This window comes from Penaeus vannamei, chromosome 27, assembly GCF_042767895.1.
Source record: "Penaeus vannamei isolate JL-2024 chromosome 27, ASM4276789v1, whole genome shotgun sequence".
Classification (NCBI taxonomy): Eukaryota; Metazoa; Arthropoda; class Malacostraca; order Decapoda; family Penaeidae; genus Penaeus; species Penaeus vannamei.
In genome coordinates this window covers 21,670,840-21,680,839 of record NC_091575.1, presented here as the reverse complement: position 1 = coordinate 21,680,839, position 10,000 = coordinate 21,670,840, and positions in this window count along the sequence as shown.

The following is a 10,000-nucleotide window of genomic DNA, read 5'->3' as shown; positions in this document are numbered from 1 at the left end:
AAAACAAGCGCTAGGGAGACCAAGAAAAACAATATCTCCGTTAATAGAGTAACTAGCCTCGCGACGTAGGCTAGAGCCCGACGGACCAATAGGAGCGCTCGTTACATCGACTCTTGGTCACGGCGCCGCGCACTTTGAAGAAATGTTCCGGCGAAAGCACATCAGCTGTTCTTTCCGACGGTTAGCGGTCTCCCTTTGGCCCGCTCTCACTCCGCTGACGTTGTGATTTATTTCAACGTTTCTAAGATCATTTGGAAATTGACATGTGGTCTTGTCTGGCCTCATTTCTAATAGATATGAATGTGTATCTGCAAACTTTTTATTTTCTCCATTACAAGCAGATCTACCATTGTTAAATATGGATAATACAATAGTACGATGTATCCATTGAATGCATGTCTAACCGTAAAACCCAATTAACTCAATTGAACGCGTGTCTCTTGGTAGTACTGTAGCAGCAATTATGTTCAGATCATTAGTCTTCATAATTAATAATCAAAACGAAGTTGAAGAAAATGTAATAATTTCTTCGGGATATAAAAAAGTCAGTACGACATGACAATCGTACTTAAAACATTTACGTTGCATTTTCTCTACATTATGCAAACAAACAGTGGAATATCTAACCTTATTGCAACCGTTGCATAGAGTTCCAAAGAGTGACTCCCAACTTTACCGATACCGCAGTAGCACCGTCACTTAAAGCACGTTACATTTCCTTGATCATTGTGGCGTGCGATCTTTGAAGTGCAAGTGGATTAATCACTGAATATCGTGAGTCATCGTTGCCGCGTCCATGCGACCTTACGGCGCAACATGAACTCGTGATCATTGTTGCCATCTTGAAACGTGACCTTGAAAACCACAAGTTGAAATGACCTCGAGTTTAACTTGGAGATGGCTGGAGGAAATGGAATGTGAAGACAGTCGAAAATTTGATTGAATTCGATTTGTTTTGAAGGATATTTGCCCGGTATGTTTGTTCTCCGACAGAAAGTTAGGTAGAATTACGTGAGTTCACAGGGACGCAGATGGAGGTGGAAACAGAAGATTAAAAAACAAATGAGAGAAGTGAAAAGGCGCGAAGAAGATGAAAACAAGATACAGAAATGAATAAGATGAGACAGGAATGCCAGGATAATTGAAAGTGGAAATGCATACAGATGACACTTACCTTAAGACGAGCATCCCTTCACCCGACCATCAGCGAGAGCTAAAGAGATGAGAAAGTAATTATTAAACTCTTGCGCCGTTAGTCACACAAGCATGCACACACAAAGAACAATATTCTAGTCAACGTAAAATATATTTGGGGAGCTATCTTTACGTTTATTTACGGGTATTAAAGTAAAAATATACACTTTACTCCTCATTTTAACAATACAAAATTGAGCCTCAGTTTCTTTCTAAATAATACAACTTAAGTGATAGACGAAAGAAAGTAGACTTAGAGCAAATAAAAAAACTGTCATACCCGCACTTTACCGAAAGGTGGAGTATATAAAAATGCAAAATTCAAAGGTATTCTATTGAGCATTCAAGTGCACCCCAAGTTCGGTTTCAATTACAATGGGATTAAACAAGGAGATACGCTTTCGCAGTTGCTTCTCAATATCTTTCTTATCCGATTTCGTACAAAGATAGCACGAAAATGTCTTTAAGTCGGGAAAAGTTACGCCCTAGATATAGTGGACTCGCTTACATCGTGGTAGACACTAGAGAGATTGATAGATAGAAGCAAATAGATTACATTACATTCCCATTAGTATATCAATCTCGTATTACACATGATTGGCAATTCAGTAACCTTATGGCAAGTAAACATTGAGAGAAAGAGAGAGAGACGAAGAGGGAGCAATGGTGGATTGGGAGATGAGGAAAATGAGATAGAAGAATGGAGTCAGGAAAGAAAATTTAGAAAATGTGAACGGAAGAACGAATAGAGAGAGAGAGAGAGAGAGAGAGAGAGAGAGAGAGAGAGACAGAGAGAGAGAGAGAGAGAGAGAGAGAGAGAGAGAGAGAGAGAGAGAGAGAGAGGGACGATTATTGGTAAAATAATAAAGAACACTGAAAAGTAAACGGATATAAAATGAAGAACAAAGCAAAGCAATGAAAATAGAGACAATAAGAAATACAAGGATCTAGAGAAAAAATTAGATGGGGGACTACATTCTAAATATCAAAAGGAAATGTAATAAGGGGATAATACTAGAGAGAGAGAGAGAGAGAGAGAGAGAGAGAGAGAGAGAGAGAGAGAGAGAGAGAGAGAGAGAGAGAGAGAGAGAGAGAGAGAGAGAGAGAGAGAGTGAGTGAGTGAGAGAGAGAGAGAGAGAGAGAGAGAGAGAGAGAGAGAGAGAGAGAGAGAGAGAGAGAGAGAGAGAGAGAGAGAGAGAGAGAGAGAGAGAGGGAGAGAGACAGAGACAGAGACAGACAGACAGAGAAATAAAAGAATGACCGAGATACGAAAGAAAACAGGAACTATTTGAAATCACGGACTAAGAGATCGACACGAAAAAAATAGAGAGAAAACGATAGAAGAGATGGGAAGAATAAGATGAAGAGAAGAAAATAGAAAAATCAGGAATTAGAGAGCTGAGAATGACTAAGAAAATTCATTGAAAGTCCTGGAAACAAATGAATACAAGTTGGATAAAAGTATTTAGAAACCGTTAAGAGAATGCAGGGATGTGGAATAAAAAAAAAAGAAAATTAAATTCATCACAGTGAAAGAAAATAGAAATAAGGAACCAAGAGAGAGAATAAAAATATGGAGCAAAAAAAGCCATAAAAATGAACAAAGAAACTAAAAAAAAAATAAAAACACTAAAAATAAGAGTGAGAAATGTGTACGAAAGTGCCACAAACAAAAAAGAAACAAAGAAGGAATGAAAAAGAAATAAAGAGAAGAGAAAAAGCAAGAAAAAAAAGACAAACATATATCTACGAGAAAAAAAACAGGAAATAAAATCAAAGCGGAGAAAGAGCCCCCAAAAAAGGAAAAACGAAGGAGACACAAAGAGGAAGCGAGAACAAAAGAGAGAAAGAAATGGAGAAGGAGAGACGAAGGAACACAAAAGCGAAGACTCATCCTAGGGTAAGATGAGACAGGCGTGGTTATCCCGTCTTGAGAAGGATATCAGGATCTTGGGGCCTAGGGGCACGTCCAGACAGTGACGTCACTTTCCCAAGACTCGGGTAGTGATGTCACCGTTGAGGAGACCGGCGGGAGTGACGTCGGGGAGGTTGGGGGGCGATGGTGGAGTGACGTCAGAGGGGTGGGGGCGTCAGGGAGTTCAGGTTGATGGAGTGACATCAATTGGGTTGGGGTAGGTGGTATAGAGACATCAGTGGGGTTGGGGACTTCAATCAGTGAGGTTCGGGTAGATGTTGGAGAGACGTCAGAGGGGTTGGGGGGTAAGTGACGTCAGAGGGGTTGGGGATAGGTGACGTCAGAGGAGTTGGGGGTAAGTGACGTCAGAGGGGTTGGGGAAAGTGACGTCAGAGAGGTTGGGGTAAATGACGTCAGAGGGGTTGGAGGGTAAGTGACGTCAGAGGGGTTGAGGGATAAGTGACGTCAGAGGTATTGGGGGGATAAGGGATGTCAGAGGTGTACGGGGCGATTAAGTGACGTCAGTGTGGTTGGTGTAGGTGAAGAACACCCATGAGGTTGGAGACGTCAGAAAGGTTGGGGGGGGGGGGGGCGATTAAGTGATGTCAGCGAAGTTGGAGTAGATGATGGAGCTCCATTAGTGAGGTCGTTGATGGAGCGACGATACTGAAGAAGAGCGACTGACTTCAGACTTCAGCTGAACCTAACCTAGTGACTTCTCATAGGAAGAGCCTTGGATGGAATGGTATTTCTGAGGGAGATCTATCTGACGACTTTTCCAAATAAGGTCACTGACATCATCAACTGAAGTCATCATGGGGCAAGACCACGGAAAGAAAGACATCACCATACTTGAGGTACAACAATGTAGGCTTATGTAGGCTTCAGGATCCGCAATCAACACCAACGTAGACTAATGTAAACGGCATCACTGTAGCCTCCGTAAATGACATCACCGTCCATCAATAATAGCTGTTACATCACCACAAAAGGAGCCATTATGACATCACCACCAAGGGGCAAGGACGACCGCCACGTCACACTCGAGACGCCATTGTGGTAGGGACAAACTGATGACGTAACGTGATCCCGTTTTCTTTAATCGGCAGATTATAGGGATTACTTTTTCATTTATTTATTTCGTGATATCGAGTTTCTACAAGGCGGCCCGAGAAGGAGGGGGGCGTGGACGTGTGGTGGGCGGGGTGGACGGGGTGGGGGTGGGTGGTGGAGGAGGCGTGAAGGTAATGGGGGAGGAGCTTGAGGACAAGATGAGGAGAGAGAGAGAGAGAGAGAGAGAGAGAGAGAGAGAGAGAGAGAGAGAGAGAGAGAGAGAGAGAGAGAGAGAGAGAGAGAGAGAGAGAGAGAGAGAGAGAGAGGGGGGGGGAGAGAGAGAGAAAGGGAGAGAAAGAGAAAGAGAAAGAGAAAGACAAAGAGAGAGAGGAGAGAGAGATAGTCAAAGAAATGGATGTGGGGAAGTCTGAGGATGAGAGAAGGGAGGGAATGAGAAGAGAGAAGGTAAAAGATGGAATATGAACCTGAAAACAGAAAAAACGAAGGAGTAAGAGATATAGAGAGTGAAAGGGAGAAGAAAACAATGAAATAACAATAAATAATATATAATGATAGTAATAATGATAGCCATGATAATTTAAACAGCGAAAGGGAGAATAAAACGCAGAAATAATATAAATAATACATAAAGATAGAAGTAATAACGATCGTCATAATAGCTATAGCCCGATAATGTATAACTAAAGATTAATAATGATAATACTAATAGTAATGATGTTTGTGATAATGATGGTAATGATGATGGTGATAAAAAATGATAATGATAATAATAACAATAATGATAACAATGATACTAATAATACTACTGATGATAATATTTATGACATTTACAGTAATCGTAATAATGATAATAATGATAATGATAATAGTAATGATAATAAAAATCATGATGATAATGATGATGATGACAATGAAAATGAATATTATAATGATAATGTTAATACTAGTAATGATAATAATAATACTAACAATAATAATGATAATAATAATGATAATAGCAACGATAGTAATAATGACTATGATAAGAAAATAATAGTAATAATAATAATAATAAGGAAGATGGAACACATGTATTGCCCAAAACCAAACGACCTGTTGTATTATTTTGAGAGCGAGGCCTTATACCATGGATATGAGAAAGACCTATTCTCGTATTTTCCATTTATTTTAGAACAAGCTTTGGTACTTTTTTTTACGCTGCAATATGACATTAGTAATAAGGCCGAGATCCAGGTTCTCTCTGACACGCGAACGAAAGGCAGGGTACCTACAGGCAAAGTCTATATACTTAATAGGACTTTGCGTAGAGGGACGTAGCCAGACATCTTGGGGGCACGGTTCTTGGGGGATGCCCTGTATTTACTGAGGTTTGTTGAAAAATGTATTTGGCATAGTAGATATATTCCTTTTCTTATGAGAACTTCTTGCTGATGAATAGCATTACTAGAAAATACATCTTTTTCGTTAATTAAGAAAAAAAAATGTAAACTAACATTATGATTTAATAACATTACTCTAAAATACATCTTTTTCGTTAAAAAAAATGTAAACTAACATTATGATTTAATAGCATTACTAGAAAATACATCTTTTTCGTTAAATATTGTTAACTAACATTATGATTTAATAACATTACTAGAAAATACACCTTTTTCGTAAAAAAAAAAAATGTAAACTAACATTATGATTCATGACAATTCCATCTGTATATCATTCCATTTGTACATTTTTTTTTTATCTCACGTGTCATTTAGGACCGTCTCAATAAGGGTCTGAGTTCGATTAAAAAAAAAAACCCTTACCCCCGCGTAGGTACATTTACATATACGTGACAATTTACCGGATATTGTATGCACAGTATTTCAGCCGATATTTTGTAAACATGACCGTGATTACATAGCTACATGAATTATTCACCCATTTCAGAATACCTTGTATTATAAAGCATATATTTATTATCATCATCATCATCACCATCAAAGTCATCAACATTATTTTTGCTGTTATTACTATTCCTGCTGTACCGTTATTATTACCATTTACATTATACATTATTATCCGTATTATAGGAATTATTATAACAATACCAACACAATTAATAAAAATGACAAAAATAATACATCACCCCTACAAGTATCACTACCAGCAGCAAGATTAACAGCAACAACAACAATGACAAAGTTGAAGAAAAAAACAGGAATGCGAAACAAACACCAAGATACGAATAAGAATAAGAAATAAACAATAAGTAAGAGAGATCAAAATACGAATGAGAATAAAAAATAAACGACAATAAGTAAGAGAGAAGAAAATACGAATAAGAATAAGAAATAAACGACAATAAGTAAGAGAGAGCAAAATACGAATAAGAATAAGAAATAAACAATAAGTAAGAGAGAGCAAAATACGAATAAGAATAAGAAATAAACAATAAGTAAGGGGGAGCAAAATACAAATAAGAATAAGAAATAAACAATAAATAAGAGAGCAAAATAAGAATAAGAATAAGAAATAAACAATAAGTAAGAGAGAACAACATACGAATAAGAATAAGAAATAAACAATGAATAGGGACAAAATACGAATAAGAATAAGAAATAAACGACAATAAGTAAAAGAGCAAAATACGAATAAGAATAAGAAATAAACAACAAGCAAGAGAGACCAAAATACGAATAAGAACAAGAAACAAACGACAACAAGCAAGAGAGAGAGAGAACAGCAAGACAAGACAAACGGCCACGTAATCTTGGCGTCACGAGTGAAACCGCATTCGATCGAGAACTTTCGTCTAAGAAATCGCCCCAAAGAAGAGAAAGACAATAATGTTGCGAAGGAATGCAGAGACAGTGCAAAGACCATGAAGCCATTTCTGACGTTTCTTTGCAAGGTGGACGCGTGAGAGGGGTGGGGGGGTGGGGGAGTGGGAGGGGAGCGAGTAGGTGTGGGGGGGGAAGGAGACGGAGAGGAGGGAGGGTGGGGTTAAGGAAAGTGGAAGAGTGAGAGGGGAGAGAGAGGGAGGAAGAGGGGAGAAAGAGATGGAAAGGGAGGGAGGGGGAGCGAAGGAGAGGAAGGGGGAAAAGGAGACGGAGAGGAGGGAGGGTGGGGGTAAGGAGAGTGGAAGAGTGAGAGGGGAAGAGAGAGGGAGGAAGAGGGGAGAAAGAGATGGAAAGGGAGGGAGGGGAGCGAGTAGGTGGGGGGAAAGGAGACGGAGAGGAGGGAGGGTGGGGGTAAGGAGAGTGGAAGAGTGAGAGGGGAGAGAGAGGGAGGAAGAGGGGGAGAAAGAGATGGAAAGGGAGGGAGGGGGAGCGAGTAGGTGGGGGGAAAGGAGACGGAGAGGAGGGAGGGTGGGGGTAAGGAAAGTGGAAGAGTGAGAGGGGAAAAAGAGGGAGGGAGGGAAGAAGAGGGGAAAAAGAGATGGAAAGGGAGGGGGGAGCGAATAGGTGGGGGAAAGGAGACGGAGAGGAGGAAGGGGGTAAGGAAAGTGGAAGAGTGAGAGGGGAGAGAGAGGGAGGGAGGGAGGAAGAGGGAGAAAAAGATGGAAGGGGAGGTAGGAGGATGGAAGGGGGATACTGGAGGTGGGAAGGAAGGGGCAGGGAGAAGGAGAAGGGAAGTGGGATCAAATGGAGAGAGAGAGAGAGAGAGAGAGAGAGAGAGAGAGAGAGAGAGAGAGAGAGAGAGAGAGAGAGAGAGAGAGAGAGAGAGAGAGAGAGAGAGAGAGAGAGAGAGAGAGAGAGAGAGAGAGAGAGAGAGAGAGAGAGAGAGAAAGGTGCGAAGAGGAGAGAAAAGAAGGCGAGGAGAGGGTCAATGGAGGTGAGAACGAAGCGAAGAGAGGAATGAGGAGGTGGGAAGGAAGGGAGAGGGAGAGGGCAGGTGAAATGGAAGAGAGGGAGAGGGCAGGTGAAATGGAAGAGAGGGAGAGGGAAAGGAACAACAAGGAGAGGGGAAAGTGAAAGAGGGGTTAAAGCGGCGGGGGAAAGGGGGGGGGGTGAGAGAGGGGAAGAGGGAAAAGAAATGGTCAGAGGGAAGGGAGAAGTGGAGAAAAAGGGAGAAAGAGAAGGAGCTATTTAAATTTTTGCTATAAGGAAAAAGCAGAGGGGCAGAAGGAGAGAGAAACAAGAGCAAAAAAGGAAAAGAAGACGAGGAGGGGGTACAAGAGGGGTAGAAAGGGGGGGGGGAGGGAGGGGAAAAGGAAGGAGCCATTTATAGAGCTACAAAGGGGGAGGGAGGAGAGAGAGAGGAGAGGGGGGGGCTAGAAAGTTTCAGCAAAAGGAATGCAGATTTGTGGTCGATCTATTCGTGCGTTCACTCGTACATTCACATCCTCCGCTGATTCATTCTTTCTTTCATTCATTCCCACTTTTCTTCCATTCATCTAACGCCCTCTCCATTCTCTTGCTCATTCTTCAAACTCCTGGTTATTCACGCGAACAATCGTTCATTCACCTGCAAAACCACACACACACATCAACTACACTTTTGTCTGTTATTGTGTAACTTATTATCACATGTTTGTAATTTTCCCGATTTATCAAATATCTATACACCTCGCTAGTGTAGAGAAAAATAACCCTTATAATTAGACTGGGTCTCAGCACGTACAGATTATCAATATCACTATCTATGAAAAATGCAATGTATCAACCTTAAAGAATTTATTTTCTAGTGATTTGGAAATGCATACAACATTCTATTATATACTTCCTCCTGTAAATTAAATGATAAGGGGAAACTACCTCATAGACCTTGACTTTTCCTTCTAAATTACTGTTTAACACCGGGGTTCCCAATCTGGGGGTCATGGCTTCCAGGGGGACCTCAGGGTACACTCTGGGGGGTCATGGGAAGATATGAAAATCATGACGTCGAATTAAAATTGAATTTTATCTCACATTACCTACATACGATTATCTCTCCCTCTCTCTCTCTCTTTTTTTATAGTGTTCTCGTCCTATAGCTATTGACACCATAACGCTATCCATAACTAGAAATAACTGAATCTGAAAAGATGACAATCACTGAATGGGTCTATGGAAATTATAATATATTGATCGGGTCAAAGAATGAAAAAGTTGTGATACGAATCGTTTAACCTAGAGACGTTAATCTTTCCTTAATCTTTCCAGCTGTTCTCAAATAAGGGAAAGCGTATAGTTGCAGCTCATTCAGCAAGCTAGCAACCACACACTTGGTTCTGTAATATCTTCATGTCACAGACTCACAATATAATGAATAACCAACTGAAATGAAGAGAACTGAGGTTAGGAAAATAAAATGAAGATATATATCGATATATAACAGAGAATAAGGATTTGATAACAAAAATCTCTTGGAAAAATATAAGTCTAAAAGTGGAATAAGTGTCGGAAGTAGGTTTCTAATTAGTAATTGAAAATTAAGAGACAATTGAGATAGTGGGGCCGAGCAAAAAGTGAGAAAATTGCATTAATGTGAATGGATTGCCCGTAATAGAGATGTAATGAACATAACGAAGATAAAATGAGAACGATGAGAATGTGAATGACGTTTCGTTTAATGTTTGTGGATGTAACATAAAAAAAAAATATCACGAAAAAATTATATGAAAAATATTCAAGAAAATCGCATTAAAGAAAACTTAGTAGTATGGGAGACTCAACTAGATCTTCCGTGCGGCTTCTTGGAAAATGTGAATATCCCTATTATCATGAATAATGAATAAATAAGTAAATTAATAAATGTGTATGATATAACATATACATGAATATACATATATGTATATGTATATATATAGAAATATATATATACATATACATATACATATATATATATATATAT